Source organism: Hyperolius riggenbachi, chromosome 6 (genome assembly GCF_040937935.1).
Source record: "Hyperolius riggenbachi isolate aHypRig1 chromosome 6, aHypRig1.pri, whole genome shotgun sequence".
In the NCBI taxonomy this organism is placed as follows: Eukaryota; Metazoa; Chordata; class Amphibia; order Anura; family Hyperoliidae; genus Hyperolius; species Hyperolius riggenbachi.
Genome location: NC_090651.1, coordinates 314,982,604 through 314,998,411, shown reverse-complemented (window position 1 = coordinate 314,998,411; position 15,808 = coordinate 314,982,604). Strand labels below are relative to the sequence as shown.

General features: G+C 46.8%; 1 protein-coding gene and 1 pseudogene across 3 annotated transcripts in view; both read left to right on the top strand.

The window, feature by feature from the left end:
• LOC137521699 (sulfotransferase 2B1-like) overlaps positions 1 to 6,433 on the top strand; it is a 30,827-nt pseudogene extending 24,394 nt beyond the window's left edge.
• An 8,464-nt stretch (positions 6,434 to 14,897) lies between these two features.
• LOC137521698 (uncharacterized) overlaps positions 14,898 to 15,808 on the top strand; it is a 33,356-nt gene continuing 32,445 nt past the window's right edge. For all 3 annotated transcript variants that reach the window (XM_068241323.1, XM_068241322.1, XM_068241321.1), the window contains exon 1: positions 14,898 to 15,060. The gene's annotated coding sequence lies outside the window, so the exon portion shown is untranslated. The remainder of the gene's footprint in view (positions 15,061 to 15,808) is intronic.

The following is a 15,808-nucleotide window of genomic DNA, read 5'->3' as shown; positions in this document are numbered from 1 at the left end:
CCTAACACCACACTGCTACATACAAAATGGGACAGCACTGTATTGTGGACAAAAATGACTCTATGAATGAGATGAAAGCTGCAACCGAACAAAATACAAATTCCATGTTACTTTAAAATGCCACGACCACCTGCATTGCATAATGTGAATGCTAGTATTCCCTTCTCCCACAAAATATCTGCACATCTAATGCTGGGAACACACAATGCAATTTCCCGTCCGATCGACGGGTGATCGAACAGGAAGTTGTAGCGTGTGTACATGTCCAAACTGCTCCCGATTGATAAAGGGATCGATTTTCCAATGAGAACATTGTGAAATCTCCCACTTTCTCGATCGGAAACAGATTTGATATGTCGGAAATAATCGCCCGATTCCCTTTGATCAGACGGGAAATTGCATTGTGTGTTCCTAGCATTATAGTAGTTAGCCACAGATCCAGTTCTGGCTTGTACGTTCGCTTTTCCTGCAAGATCTCTGTATTACTGCTTTCAGTTAGTGTCGGTTATTACAGCACTGAATAATGAGGGGGTGGTCACAGTTCTCTTGTCTTTCACAGGACTTGCGGGGCAGTGTAAAAAGGATCTGTAAGTTCCTTGGAAAAGACTTGGATGATGCAGCTTTGGACTCAGTTGTTGAAAATGCTTCCTTCAAGACCATGAAAGACAACAACATGTCTAACTTCTCCCTTGTGCCCGATAACCTCCTGAACCACAAGAATGGAACGTTTATCAGAAAAGGTATTAATGCTAAGGATGGTCAGAAATGCCGAGTTTTGCGGTAATTCTGACATCCGCCAATGCCTATTACCAATTCTGCGGATTTCTGAGGAGTCGTTTTTTTTTTTTTTGTCATTTTTTTGCATTCTCTGATTGGCCAAATACTTTTGAGTTAATTCTGCATTCTCTGGTCCAATGCTTCCGAGTTCTGTGATTGGGCTACAATTACGAGTTGTGGTAATGCAGTATTTCCGCAAAAATCTGATTTTCCTTTTCCGATTTCTGGTCGGAAATGGGGAAATTTCATTTCTGCAGAATCTGAATGAGCATGCAACCTTTGTCAATCTGGATTTGTATTGCAGGCTATGTTCCAAATGCGCAATCTATGTTAAAGGCGGTTGTAGGCATTTTGCTGCTTGTTTCCTTTTAAAACAATGCCCACACACATACACTGGTATCAGTGAGCTCTAATTACTTCCAAAAGAACCTGTCTCTTCCAGAACGAACACTGTTGGTCCTGTTCATTCAAGATGGTCAGTTCAATGACATGCTAATAATTCCAGGTTCCATGCAAATTTCATACAAATTAGGGACGTAACTCCAAATTATGGGACCCCAGCAAAGCTTTTACGAGGACTCCCAACATTCCTATCCAGAGGTGGATTAAGATGAAACGGGGCCTTAAGCGAAGTAGATTTGTGGCCCCTTTGGTAAGCTGAAGTGGAAAGGGGTCAAAGAAGGTGGCAGGTGGGCCCCTTGACACTCACTAGGCCCCAAGCCCCTGCCAATGCATACACAGTCTTCAGGCACTCCCACCCAGCTCTGCAATAGAAAGTGCATTGTCTCGGCCTGAGAAATATTGGCCAATCAGAGAGGAACAGAGGTGTGGGAGAGGAAAACAGGAGGGAAAGAGGCTTCAGCAAATCAGGCTGCATTAGTTAAGTCTGAGAGGAAAGTAAAGAAGCAAAAAAAGACAACCCTGCATGCCCTGCAACTTCCTATGTGTGGCAATGTACCAAATAAGTCAGGTAAACTGGGAAATGATCATTAATCAACAAGAAAAGTAATAGTGATTTTAACAAGCATCCTTATTACTTGTTTACCAGATGAAAATAAAGAATTTGATTTTTGATTTTATGCCGACATTTACACTCTAAGCTACATGAAAGTGAAGTTTGATAGTCTCAGTGGAGGAGACAAAAAGCAGGAATGTATTTTTTTGTATTCATTATGCATTTTCTTAGTTAATGCACAATGTTCTATTAGAGTTAAAATGAACCCAAGGGGAGAGACATATGGAGGTGCCATATTTATTTCCTTTTAACCTCCTTAGCGGCATGCCCGACACTGTGTCAGGCATACCGCTTGCTGGCCCTCAGAAGTCCCCCATGCATAATTGTGATCCCATTGCCTGTAAAACCTTTAGTTATGCATTCCAATGAGTCAGCACCAACCTTAGTAAAATAGCTCTTTTATTTGTAAAAAATTAAAAGATCATAATGAAGCAGACAGACTGTAAAACCTTTAGCTAGCACTAGGCTAGCTAGTACAAGTGTTCAACTTCCCCCCCGATTGCCTGCGATTTTCCCCCCCCCCCATCCCCCTGTTAATACATTACCCAGCCTGGATCCAACGATCGCGCAGCCTACCCGCACAGCTCCGGTCTCTCTATGGGGAGGATCGGGTTTGCGCAGGACGTCGTGTGCGATCCTCCCCATAGTGAAGGCTGGAGCTGTGCAGGGAGGCTGCGCTGATCGTTGGATCCAGGCTGGGTAATAAACGGGGGATCGGCGGGAATCGGGGGGTGCCTGACACTTGTACTAGCTAGCCTAGTGCTAGCTAAAGGTTTTACAGGCATGGGATCAAATTAATTATGCATGGGGACACAAACTGGCAAAACCTCTTGCTAAAGCAGCGCAGTTTAATGAGTGTGAGTTATGCACTGTTAACTTACTCGTATGCTGTAGCGTGCACTGCTAACTTACTCGCGTTCCTATAAGTAATAACCGCTCCACTGAACCCGCCCTGAGCCCCGGCGGGTCCAGTGGCTTAAAGCGGACCCAAACCAAACATTTTTTTTAATTCAAAATATTTAGTTGCACCACTCTGACACATACAAAAATAAACACTCCTTCAAGCCTATGAGCATTTCAGTGCATGCTTTTCACCCTTCTTTTTTCATTACTAGGATTATACAGGTGGCAGCCATTAGCAATTTCTCCTTCGCCGGACACCATCTACTCCACCAGTCTGCCAGATTCTGTACCGGCAATATAAAAGGAAGGGAGGGGTTCCTACAATAATTGTAAAATATTTTATATTTGTCGTCATGCAGTTGAAAAAAGGCTGCTATTTATCATAATTTAGAAAAAGGTTTTATTTCTGAAATCTTGTATTTTTAATTTGGGTCCACTTTAATAGACATGATCCCCGTACTTTGGTCCATTAGACTGCCTGTGACAGTGTGGGGAGCACGAGTGGGTTAGCAGAGCATGCTACACTGCACTACCATGCGCAGCATGCTCTCATTAAAGGGAAGGTTCAGGGTCAGTATAAAAAAAATAAAAATGCAAATCCACTTACCTGGGGCTTCCTCCAGCCCGTGGCAGGCAGGACGTGCCCTCGGAGCCGCTCCGCAGGCTCCCGGTCTCCTCCGGGGGCGCACCCGACCTGGCAGGCACAGTAGTACAGCCCGGAGGACGTCCGATGACGTCAGCGCGCCCGCGTGAGGTGCATTTTGGAGCGCAGAAGAGCCCGACCTGGCAGCCGGCCTGGCCAGGTCGGGTGCGCCATCGGAGGAGACCGGGAGCCTGTGATGCAGCGCTGAGGGCACGTCCTGCCTGCCACGGGCTGGAGGAAGCCCCAGGTAAGTGGATTTGCATTTTTATTATTTTTTTATACTGACCCTGAACCTTCCCTTTAAGTTGCGCTGCTTTGGCGGCGCAGCTTAATTAATCAATCCCAATGTGTTTTGTTAAAAAGGCAACATTCACAGGTCTCTCCTCTGGTTCCCTTTTAAGGTCTACTAGAATTAAGTGGCCCATGCTCCTGTAAAAAGCCTGTTAAAACTTGGCGCTTGTTGCACAGATATATATAATTCTACTCTGACCAGGTTCATTTTTCTTTTTTTTTCTTTTTCAGGTATCTGTGGTGATTGGAAGAATCATTTCACAGTGGCGCAAGCTGAAAATTTTGACAAAATCTATAAAGGGAGAATGAGCAACTGCAAAGTGGAGTTCCCATGGGACAACCCTCAGTAAGGATCAGCACATCTACCAGGAGACTAATGGTCAATTATATATCCTATCCCCTACCCCTACTCAAGGACTGCTATCTAGAAAAACTACAAACCTAACAGCAGCTACACACATTAGACACGTCACCCAGAACATCATTCATGGTCTTCTCAGGTGAAAATCTTCTGAGTACCCTCTCCTAGAAGATCCTCGAAGTGTCCTCGGTGTCTGACATTGTTCTTAGTGATCCGCCATGATGGATCACTAATAAGCATTGCTATTCCAATCATACTCCTCTTTCCCTCTCTGGTAAACAGAAATGACTGGGGGTTATCTGTACAGCAATTGTTCCCATGCTGTCATCCAACACTACCACCATCCTTTAGGTGACAGTCATTGGAAGTGTGTATGCTGTTTAAAAAGGAGACAACCTAGCACAGGCATCACTTTCTTCTTTTATAATTTAAAGAAAATCTGTACTGTCCGATTGGTACAATAAAAAACATACCAGTCGAGTCACTGTGATCTCCTGGATCCCTCTTTGCCATTTCCGTGACTTTTAACCGCCAGTTTTAGGCAAGATTAGATATATTACAGAGACAGTGCAACTAGAAAAGGCTGCAGTAATCCAGATCCAGGATCCTGACCACATTAGAACAGGTATAGGAACTTTTAGGATAGAAGAAATAAGACTGAAAATTTTGTTACAGAGTCTAAGTTTAGAACACTGATATGTTGATTTAAGAATTGTAATGGTTTCAGTTTTGATACAATTGTCTTGAGGAATTTGGTGTAACTCGGGCTGATGTTAAAGCATGCCAGATGTGAGTGGGATATGGAGTCTGCCATATATATATATTTCCTTTTAAAGAATGCAGATTGCCTGGCTGTCCTGCTGATACTCTGCCTCTAATACCTTTAGCCATAGACCCTGAACAAGCATGCAGATGTTTCTGACTGAAGAGGTTTTTTTTTTTTTTTTTTTTTTTTTTGACATTCTGACATTTTATCCCATGGTGACATTTTTACTGCTGGGAGGTGATGTCTGTGGAAGGAGATGATGCATTTTTAGCAGTTAGGAACAGCTGTTATTTCCCACAATGCAACATGGCTTCCGCAGTGTGATGTCAGCACCATGGTCCTGACATCATGCTGTGGGAGTGGTTTCACCACAATATCAGCCATACAGAGCTCCCGATGATCTGTCTGAAAAAAGGTAAAGATTTCTTGTGGGAAAGGGGGTATCAGCCACTGATTGGGATGAAGTTCAATCCTTGGTTACGGTTTCTCTTTTAAACTATGAAACAGAGCAGCACTAATGACCCTTTGAAACCCCCCCCCCCCCCCCAGTAAAACCGTATCTGATACTGCCTCTCACTGTTTATTTGATGTTTAAGTGCTCCAGAAAATAGGACTGTCTCTGACCCAAGTTGGGTTGGAGAGCTCAGAGAAGCTCTTTTGCAAAACAAGTAAAGTTTCTTAACTCTTCTTGTACTGGAAACAATATGAGACTCTGTTCTTTGCTACAAATGTACTAACAATTCATTATATTGTAAGTTTATTTCCAATTCAGATTCCCTTTAAATCTAGGGTTTTTGTGAAAAAAGCAATACTGCTTTTGGCCTGGAACCCACTGAAATCAGCAAACGCAAAACACAACCGCTAGCGTTTTGTCTGAGCGGTTTGCAAGCGGATTCATGCGTGTTTTGGGTCGTGTTTTGCAACATTGTATTTTTTTGCCCAGCGGGTGCGTAGCGTTTTGCGTTTTTATCCTGATTGGCCCTGTGAATTATTTTTCATTTTGTTACAGTGTGCTGAACCGCAAAACGCTAGTGGTTCAATACTTTACATTGAAGCGCTAACGCTCTCAAAATGCTGCACGTCCTGCGTTTGCGTTTCTGAGAAACGCAAACGCTCCTATGGAAGTTGCCCCATCCATTAACATTTGCCCAGCGTTTTGGCAAACTGCTAGGGTATCGAATCGCTGCCAAAAGCGCTCCTGTGGGTTCCAGCCCTCAGAGTGTATAGAAATGAATAGGACTCCATTTGTGTTGGTAGACTGGAGATAGTTTACCAAGATGTTCTCTGAAGAGCAGTGAGGTTTTGCTTTGTTCACCAAAACTAAAAGATGCCTGGAAATTCAAGAAGATGAACTTCTCTGTACGGGAATCGGGATTGGATGTCTAAAGGATGACTAGCAAAACATGACTGCCATGTACTTGCACCCTGAGTGTACCCAACTTTTAAAGGATAATTGATTAGTTTTTGATACAGTTATATAAATATTCCAAATGGGAATGGTTTCATTGTACTCCGAATTCCTAATGACATATTTAGGCCATCACTAATTGTCCATTAGATTGTGAGTCTCGCGGAGGCTCAGCTAGTGCAGACTTGTTCAATAGAAACCTGTGTGGGAAATGTTTTAACATAATATAAATGGATACAATTAATAAAGATAATACAGATGCTTATGTAGATCTTTTCTGCTCATATTAAGACTTCTAAACTTCCATGCATTTTTTTTAAATTTCTCTATGCTTCCATTAAAAAGGGTACTGGAGCCGAAGGACTCTAGTTAATCCAGTATATGTTATGGGCAGGGGATATAAATACTTCCCGCGCCCTCCGTTCCTCTCCCTCACTCAATGTTCTCCTATATCAGACCTCCGTTCAGCCCTCCGCACCCGTTTGCTCAGCCCGGAAATAATGTGCCGTGTATACACAGTATGTCCTTTCTGTACCTCTGTGCCCTGTAACAGACAGGCACGCGGGCTCCTGCGTCCCGGCGTGTGCAATCCACTGTACTGCAGTAAATGCTGTGGAGACGTGCCGGCTGGGTTGCAGGTATTGCTGCATAGATACTGTATATTAGAAGTATCACAGCTGTTAAAAATTAGTCCAATTATATGAGCACATTCCTGCCTGTTGGGGGATTTAGCATTATGAGGATGTGACTTGCATCTAACTGTACAGCCTTAAAGTGAACCTAAAGTCACCCCCAAAAAATGAGATGAACTCACCTGGGGCTTCCCTCAGCCCCCTGCAGACGATCGGTGCCCTCGCAGCTCCGCTCCGATGTCCCAAGACCCGCCGGCGAGCACTTCCGGTTTGGCCATCACCGGCCGACAGGCATTGGAACGCGAGTGATTGTTCGCGTTCCCAGCCTGTATATCCGCCGCATGGCCGCAATAGCAGCATAGGGGGCAATATACAGGCTGGGAACGTGAACAATCACTCGCGTTCCCATGCCTGTCGGCCGGTGCCGGCCAAACCGGAAGTGCTCGCCGGCGGGTCCTGGGACATCGGAGCGGAGCTGCGAGGGCACCGATCATCTGCAGAGGGCTGAGGGAAGCCCCAGGTGAGTTCATCTCATTTTTTGGGGGTGACTTAAGGTTCACTTTAAAGCTGCCACCTGCAAGAAAAATTTAAAGGTTAAACCTGGCTACCTATACTAGGGGTAACTAATGTTGGAGGCACATGGCTACCTAGACTGGGGGGTATCTAATGGGGGGGGGGACATCTGGCTACATACATAGGGGGTGCTTAGCACTGGGGGGCACAACTGGTAACCAATATTGTGGGGGGCAGAACCTCCTCATACTGGGGCCACATCTTATTGCCTATACTGGCTGGAGGCAGGGCCGGCACTACCATAGAGGCAAAGGAGGCAATTGACCCCAGGGCCTCAGAGCCTGTAGGGGCCCCCAGTGGCTACAAGAGGAAAAACATTTTTTTTCAAAAAGACCTTATAGTTTTTGAGAAAATTGATTTTAAAATTTTTCAAAGGAAAAGAGTATACTTTTAAATGCGGTAAATGTCACTTTTAGTCGCAAACCTAACGGTAGTGTAATTTTACATGTGTCAAAAGAAGCAATGAATTTCCTGATGGGGTTTCCAGGGGGTTCAGCCGCAGCGCTTTGGCCAGGGATCGCTACAGCCGCAATATGGCTGTATGAAGATCCCTGGCATTTTTTTCCCTTTTTTTTTTGTTTTTTTTGGGGGTTTTATTTTGTTTAGAGTGTGGGAATTTTTTTTAAAAATATTATGTGGGGTCCCCCCTCCTGAAACTTTTTAACCCCTTGTCCCCCATGCAGACTGGGATAGCCAGAATGTGGAGTTCCGACCGATTGGGGCTTCACACCCTGACTATACCGGCTGCAAAAAAGATCCCTTAATGCTGAATTTTGTTCCGGGGTATCTGTTGGGGGGTTCCCCAGGTTTAAGTTGCCCTGGGGTCCCCGTTGTTGCTAAAACGGCCCTGCCTGGAGGGGTACCAAATACTGGAGGCTCATCTCGCTGCCTATACTAGGGGAGAAGGGCACATTCTCCCTATCACAAGCCCCCTAGTGGCCGGACCGCACAATACCTCACAATCGGTTTCAGCACACAGACCATGCAATCTGTGGTCGCAATCTGTGCGCAGAAACTGCTGGGATTTTGGCAGCAGACAGACTGAAAGGGAGCTTGTGAGTTACGGTAATACAATTTACACACTATTTCAGGGTATAAGTGCCACCATCCTACAGAAGGGTAGGAGCCCTAACTATACTGAGACTAATATCTGCAAAAAAATGGTTAAACACACTCTAGTTTATCTAGCTATCAACAATAGTAGCGACTCTTCAGAAGCTAGACTTCTTTCGGTGTGGCTGAATAGCAGGTGTAGCTGAACTAATAAAACAACTTTTTAGTCATTTATTATTAATGCAATATAAATAATTTATATATACAGAAAATCATTAAAACCAACAATTATAGAGACATTAGTAGCCAGTGTGAAAATAAAAGGAAGAAAATACTTAGACACTGTAACGTCAAAAAGTTCCCCTGGGAGGTACTCACCTCGGGTGGGAAAAGCCTCAGGATCCTAATGAGGCTTCCCATGCCATCCTCTGTCCCACGGGGGTCTCGCTGCAGCCCTCCGAACAGCCGCCGACAGACCCAACTGTTAATTCAATATTTACCTTTGCAGGCTCCAGCGGGGGCGCTGTTTTCGGCTCCGAAGTAGACGGAAATACCCGATAACAGTCGGGTCCGCTCTACTGCGCAGGCGCCGGAGACTTGCGCCTGCTCAGTAGAGCAAACCCGACGGCGATCGGGTATTTCCGCCTACTTCGGAGCTGACAACTGCCAGAGCGCCTGCGCAGGAGCCGGGAAGGTAAATATTTACATCACCGCTGTACGGAGGGCTGCAGCGAGACCCCCGAGCGATGGAGGATGGCGTGGGAAGCCTCATTAGGATCATGAGGTTTCCCCTTCCCGAGGTGAGTACCCCCCAGGGGAATTTTTGATGTTACAGATTCTCTTTTAAGTTCATGGGAATATGTCCTTTCTGGGAAAACACGTGCAGTTCTTGTTTCAGTTCAGGAGCCAAAGTTCAGACAAGATGGCCGCTGCCCGTCCTCAAGGCAGCAGCAGGCTCACATGGAGATGGAATTGGAGGAATGCAGGAGGAGGCCCTGGCAAACACTTTTTAATAAACCACAATTTTGGGTGGAGTCTCAGGTTCAGCCCAGGGGCTGGACAGGGTGCAGTTAATCTCCTGGGTGGGTTTCTAATGCCCACCAAATATGACAGTTTTCATATCTCGGCTTGCGCTTCTTGAACACACAACAGTTACAGATTCATATTCTTCAGAATATGCCAGTTCATATGACCTCAAACTTGGGTGCTTACGCATGCCCGGTTATGAAGTAGCAGAATACCTCGGGTTCTGGGTATGTCAGGGGCCTCAATTTAATATTAAAATATTCACCAGATCCGGACCAGCAAAATGAGATAACTTTCATACCTCTCATATGAACGGTATTCCTTAAACCGGCTAAAAATCATAAACTCCATGTATTTCTAAGCTGTCTACATGGCTCCGGTAAGTCTGAGCCCTTGTTGTGAGGGAAGCTCTTTTTTGCTGGGGCTCACCAAATAGTATCCTTTCCAAATGGCAAGCTCACACTTAGCTGTGATCTGCCTGTGACAGGAAATACTTTGTTCCTTGCTAATTAAACAAAACCTTGGGACAGTCACAGACAACAGGCTTCATGAAAAGGCCTCCTCTAGCAGTTATGAAAGCTAGATTTCCAAAAGAAGACTCCCCTAGACATCAAATCTTGATCTGGCAACGCAACGACAATCTGTTCAGGAAACTGATTGCGTTTTCTGGTCTCACGGCTCGTCCGTGACACTCCCCCTTTAGCAATGTCTGACAGGAGGTCAGACATTGCTGCATGGTGAAGCAGGTAAGGTAACAGATTTGCTTCCGAATGTGCATTCTCTGACTGCATCTCAGCTGGGGAGCACAGGACGAGGTACAGGCACAAGGGCCAACAAACCCCTGGTGGTGGTGGTGGGGGGGGGGGGGGGGGATGTGTGACCACTAGCACCAGGGCAGCTTTATTTTGTAGGGCATGGGGGCTGGAGGGAGATCACTAGCATTATGGAAGCTTCATTGCGGAAGGAGAGGAGAAACCACTAGCACCAGGGGAGCTTTGTTGGGGAAGAAGCCTGGAAACCTAGACCATCAGGGAAACTTTAAAATCAGGGTGTGGCTAAAGAGGGGGCAGGGCTTGATGTCCCTTTTGTCCTTGCTCCAAAAGTTGGGAGATCTGCAGTAGTATGTCCAAATACAAATAATGATTGGCACAAGTCAAAAATCGGATCAGCTTATTTCGGCGCAGGTCTGAGAGCCGAGTGCCGAAACTGGACGCCCCATAGCTGCTGTGCTTGGCGCGTAGCGGTAATTTTGGGGCTCTGGCGGCTGCCAGACCCCGAATTACATCTCCCTCCAAGTTGCAACAACTCGGAGGGGGAATAGTATTTAAAGCCACCTCGGAGTTTAGCGGCAGCGGTGAGAACTGTCATTTGGCTCTCACCGCTCCGAACTAAGCGGCGCCGAAATAACGTGCACCGAAAAGAAAAATATCCCCAGTTTAACTCACCTAGGGCTTCTTCTAGCCCCCCTGTAGTCAGTCTGGTCCCTCACCGTTCCGCTCTGATCCCTGCATCAGCTGTGCTCCTCCAAAAGCTGCATTTGCAGCCGTGTGCCTCCTTGATCAAGCTTCCCTACCCAGGAGGGATTTCCACAAAAATTGGAGGATGCACACCGGCTTTTGCAGTGATGCGAATATTCATTTGAATCCCTGTAGCTGTGCCATGCACGGCTATAGGCAGAGCCGGATTAAGGCTAAATGGGGCCCTAAGCAAAGTAACTGATTTGTGCCCCCCCATCGTGTCTTAATAGAATCAGAAGATGCAGCTGCACAGCAACATGCCGCACACACCGGGGCAGCCGAGCTACTGGTTGCTATGGGCAACAGCCCGCTTTCCTCTGTGGGTGCACAATACAGGGAATAGCAGCGGCAAAATGCAGAGTGAGAGATGAATGGCTGGGACATTTGCACTCAGGGGCTGGGGCACCCCTGTGAAGAGGGCGCCAGATATCACAGCAGCAGCACTTTCCCCCTGCATCTCCAGCCTGGCAATAGCAGAAAGCCCTGGACACCGCCAAACCGGAAGCCATTCCCCAGACAGAATTACATAACCACCCCCACCACCGAACAACCGATTTCCTCCCAAACTAGACAGCCACCATGCAGCCTCCATCCCAGTGAATACGATAGTCCAGCAGAGAAGGCAGCCGCAGGGGGGAGAATGACTGCACCAGATGACTCACATTCACCTATTGCGATCCAAGCAATAGAGGTCTTGTCATCCGGAGCCCATCTGTCTCCTCTAGAGTGCTGCCGCTCTGTTACTACTACTATTACTACTTCCTACTTCCTGTCTGATCTGAAAATCAGGAAGTTCAGAGCGAGCAGCTGCACTGTAGAAGAGACAGATGGGTTTCAGATGATGGGATTTCTATCGCTTGGATCATGGACAGGTGAGTGAGTGTTTGCCATCTGCTGCTATCATTCTTGCTGCAGCTGTGGTTCTCTGTGGGAAGGGAGGGAGGAGTGGGCAGTGGCAGAACGCACAGTAGCAGGAGCTGGCTCTGAAGACAATCAGCAGCGCACGGCATCATTTGACAAGACAAGACAAATAACATTTATATTGCGTTTTTCTCCTGGCGGACTCAAAAGCGCCAGAGCTGCAGCCACTAGGACGCGCCCTTTCGTGATAAAAATTGCTGTGGCTGCGATTTTGATCGCGAAAATAGTGAAAACTGAAAGGCATAGGACGGCGGCTTATATATCATTGGAAAGAGGAGAAAGAGAGCTTTAAAATGATATGCATCTTTCCATAGTTACTGCACTGCTCAGAGTCCCTTTAACCATTATACCATCCAGCCACCGCTGACAGGATGGTGAGGGCTGGTTTATGTGCTGATGGGGCCCCTTTGACTCTGAATGGGGCCCCAAGCGACTGCTTTTGTTGCCTGGTCGGTAATCCGGCCCTGGCTATAGGGATTTGGTTATGTGCTGCGGTAATATGAAACATGTTGTCCGAATCAGGCTGGCATGTGAATCGGAGGGCAAGGCTATTAATGGAATGGGCAGCATCATGCCAGGCACAACAGACGCACGGACACGGCAGGGACAGTGGTATTATTATATAGGATAAATATGGCAGCCTTCGTATCCCTCTCAGTTCAGATGTCCTTTAACGCATTAGACACAAAGGCAACATGTTTCATGGGTATACAGATGCACTCACACTTTTATCTTTGTGTCTATTAACCTTTTGTGGTTGTCTTTCTGTCTAGAGCTATATCTACCACACTGTTTTCCCTTCATTCCTTAAAGAGAACCTGTAACAAAAAACAGTCCCCTGGGGGGAACTCACCTTGGTAGGGGGAAGCCTCAGGGTCCCAATGAGGCTTCCCCCTCCGCTGTAGCTGCAGGCAATCCAGCGCTGACTCCCCCGAAGTGTTCCTCAATCCAGGGCTCGACAAGCCGACAAGGCTTGCTATATTTTCCTTCCCTGGCTCCAGTGGGGGCACTGTTGTGGCTCTCCGCACGGAGATAGGAAAAAAAATAGCCGATCTCTGTCGGGTCTGCTCTACTGCGCAGGAGACTTGCGCCTGCGCATTAGAGCGGCCCGACAACGATCGGCTATTTCCGCCTATCTCCGAGCGCTGGAGCCGGGGAGGTAAATATTTACATCCCCGCCGTTCCAGGAGGATTTTTGCCCCCGCCGTGGGACACAGGAGGACGGGGGAAGCCTCAATAGGATCCGGGGTGAGTACCCCCCAGGGGAACTTTTTCCCATTTCAGGTTTTTATAAGCCGAAAGCTCACTGTTTATCCATCTCTAAGTTAGCCAATAAATGGTATCATCCTGATTCAAAACGCCTAAGTTTTCTTTAAGACAGGGGACACACATGTTTTTGTGCGTGTTTTAGGACACAACAAAACTGATGTAAACTGAGAACTCGTGTTATTCAATGGGCTAATTCACACTTAAAGCATTTTTTGCACGCAGGAAAAAAAAAGCTTACATTCTGCAAGATAGTTTTGCACATTTTGTCAGTTTTCTTTATCAATTACATTAGCTTCTGCTGTGCCGAAAAATGGGCGTAGCCATGACATTGTATGGGCGGAGCTAACATCATGATGTAACAGCGAGGCATAGGAAAGCAGTTCGCATCATGGGTGTGCAGAAACTGTGTGATGCTATTTAATAGTATACCGTAATCCCAAAGCAGCAAACATAGCCAACTATGACCATTAAATAATAAATGCAGCAACAGTTACCCCGGACACCAGAAAATAAACGCAATGTGGGCACATTTCAGCACAAAATAAACGCAATGTGGGCATATTTCAGCCCAAAATATACGCAATGTGGGCACATTTCAGCACAAAATAAACGCAATGTGGGCACATTTCAGCACAAAATAAACGCAAAGTGGGCACATTACAGCACAAAATAAACGCAAAGTGGGCACATTACAGCACAAAATAAACGCAAAGTGGGCACATTTCAGCACAAAATAAACGCAATGGGCAACATTTCAGCACAAAATAAACGCAATGGGGGCACATTTCACCTGGGAAAAAAAAGAATTTACTCACCTGGCAGAAGTCTCCTCTCGCTCCTGGCCGGCCTCTGGCGCTCTGCTCCTGGGACCATCTTGCTCCTCCTCCTACAGATTCCCGCGCTGACAGGCAGAGCAGGGCTACGGCAAGATGGCTCCCGAAGCACTGTACTGGAGACAAAGTCTCCAGTACAGGGCTTCGGCAGCCATCTTACCGTAGCCCTGCTCGCCTGCCACTGTCGGAACACTGGAAGACTAAGGAGGCTGGAGCGGGGCTTCGGGCAATGAACTGGCACGGCGTCTATAGAGGCCGCTGCCAGTTCATGCAGTTACAGTGGCCAGAGTCCCGAGGGCCGGACGTCCCGCAGCTAAAAGTGGGACGTTTCCCGGGAACTCATGCTGCCTGGGACAGCGGCCCCCGAATCCGGGACGTGTCCTGGGCAATCCGAGACGTCTGGTCACTCTACTTTAAGGATATTTTGTCTAGGGCATTTTTGCCAAAGCGCAGCGCTGATCCGATTCACTGTAATGAATGGGATCAGCAACGTGGATGGCGTGCGATCGGGGGCGCTTGCGTTCCGAACGCACGGCCATACACATTGCCTAATGTGAATGAGGACTTGTTAATCTGTTGCGATCGAAATGGGTGTGATCTGTTCTTCAGATCAAATTGAGGAAAAGGGACTATATGATTTATTTATGAAGGTGTATGAAATGTTTCTATCATTCCACAGCAGGCAAGCACACAGCCATGTTCCAGCTATTTTCCAGAGTAGGTGTGTGAGCTGTCCTCTCTGAATACAGAATAGTGAGACTGACGAGATGGGCTGGACATTTACTGCTGTGCCTACACCATGGTTTCTGTTCTCAGTTTCCCTACACAACAGTGTCGTCAGCCACACAAGGCTGTGTGTGAGGAATCGGCACAGTGATTGGCTGCTGAGGTCATGTGATCCTATGTCACGTTAGTGAAATGAAACTTAAAACAAAGACAAGGAAATACACAACACGGGATCAGAAGTATAGGACGTTTCAGATCCTTGTGTACCTGAATACTTCTCTTTATTGATCCTGACGGGACAATCAGCGCTGGCAGACACTTGGAGGGAATGTGACTGATCTGGCCTGTAAGTTTATTCGTTGTGTATTCTTGCTGTAATAGTAACAGAGCAGTGTTGATGTGCAGAGACCAGTAACCTGTAGCAACTAGAGTTCATTATACAGTAGTCAGGCAAATGAAGGCAATCTTCTGCTGGCTGCCATGCCTTACTACTGTATTGATCTTTTGTGTAAACATCAGCCATGTGAGCTTTTCTAGCTGAAATGTATATGTAAGGTTTTCAACATTGTGCATTCGGTCATGGGTTCACCACTTGTCAGTTGTACCTGTAGGAAACAGACAATCAGAGATGGGGGGTTGATGCACTAAGCAGTGTTATTATTGCTGTGGACAGACAGCACACAACAATATTACCATTACTGCCACTGTGGGCAAGGGGACACTGATTCTACTAAAAAGGAGAATATTAATACTAATTAATACGGTACTTTTCCGTTAGCCGGGCGCAAGTTGAATAGGCAAAGTAATGTGTTCTGTGAGCGCATTAGCCGCCGCCGCAACCTATAGAACACTGGCAGCCGGGGGACACGCGTGTCCCCGAGAGTCGTTCGTCACACGAAACAAGCAGAGCAGGGAGGCTGCAGACATTGCTTCTGCCAGCACCCACTCTGCAAGAACGAACGGCAGGATTCCCTGCCGCGACGAATGACTCTGTGGGGACACGCGTGTCCCCGGCTGCCAGTATTGTTTAGGAGAGAGGCAGGGGGAGGAGAGAGAGAGCCGAAGCCGGCGGCTTCTTCTGTTACATTGCCGCC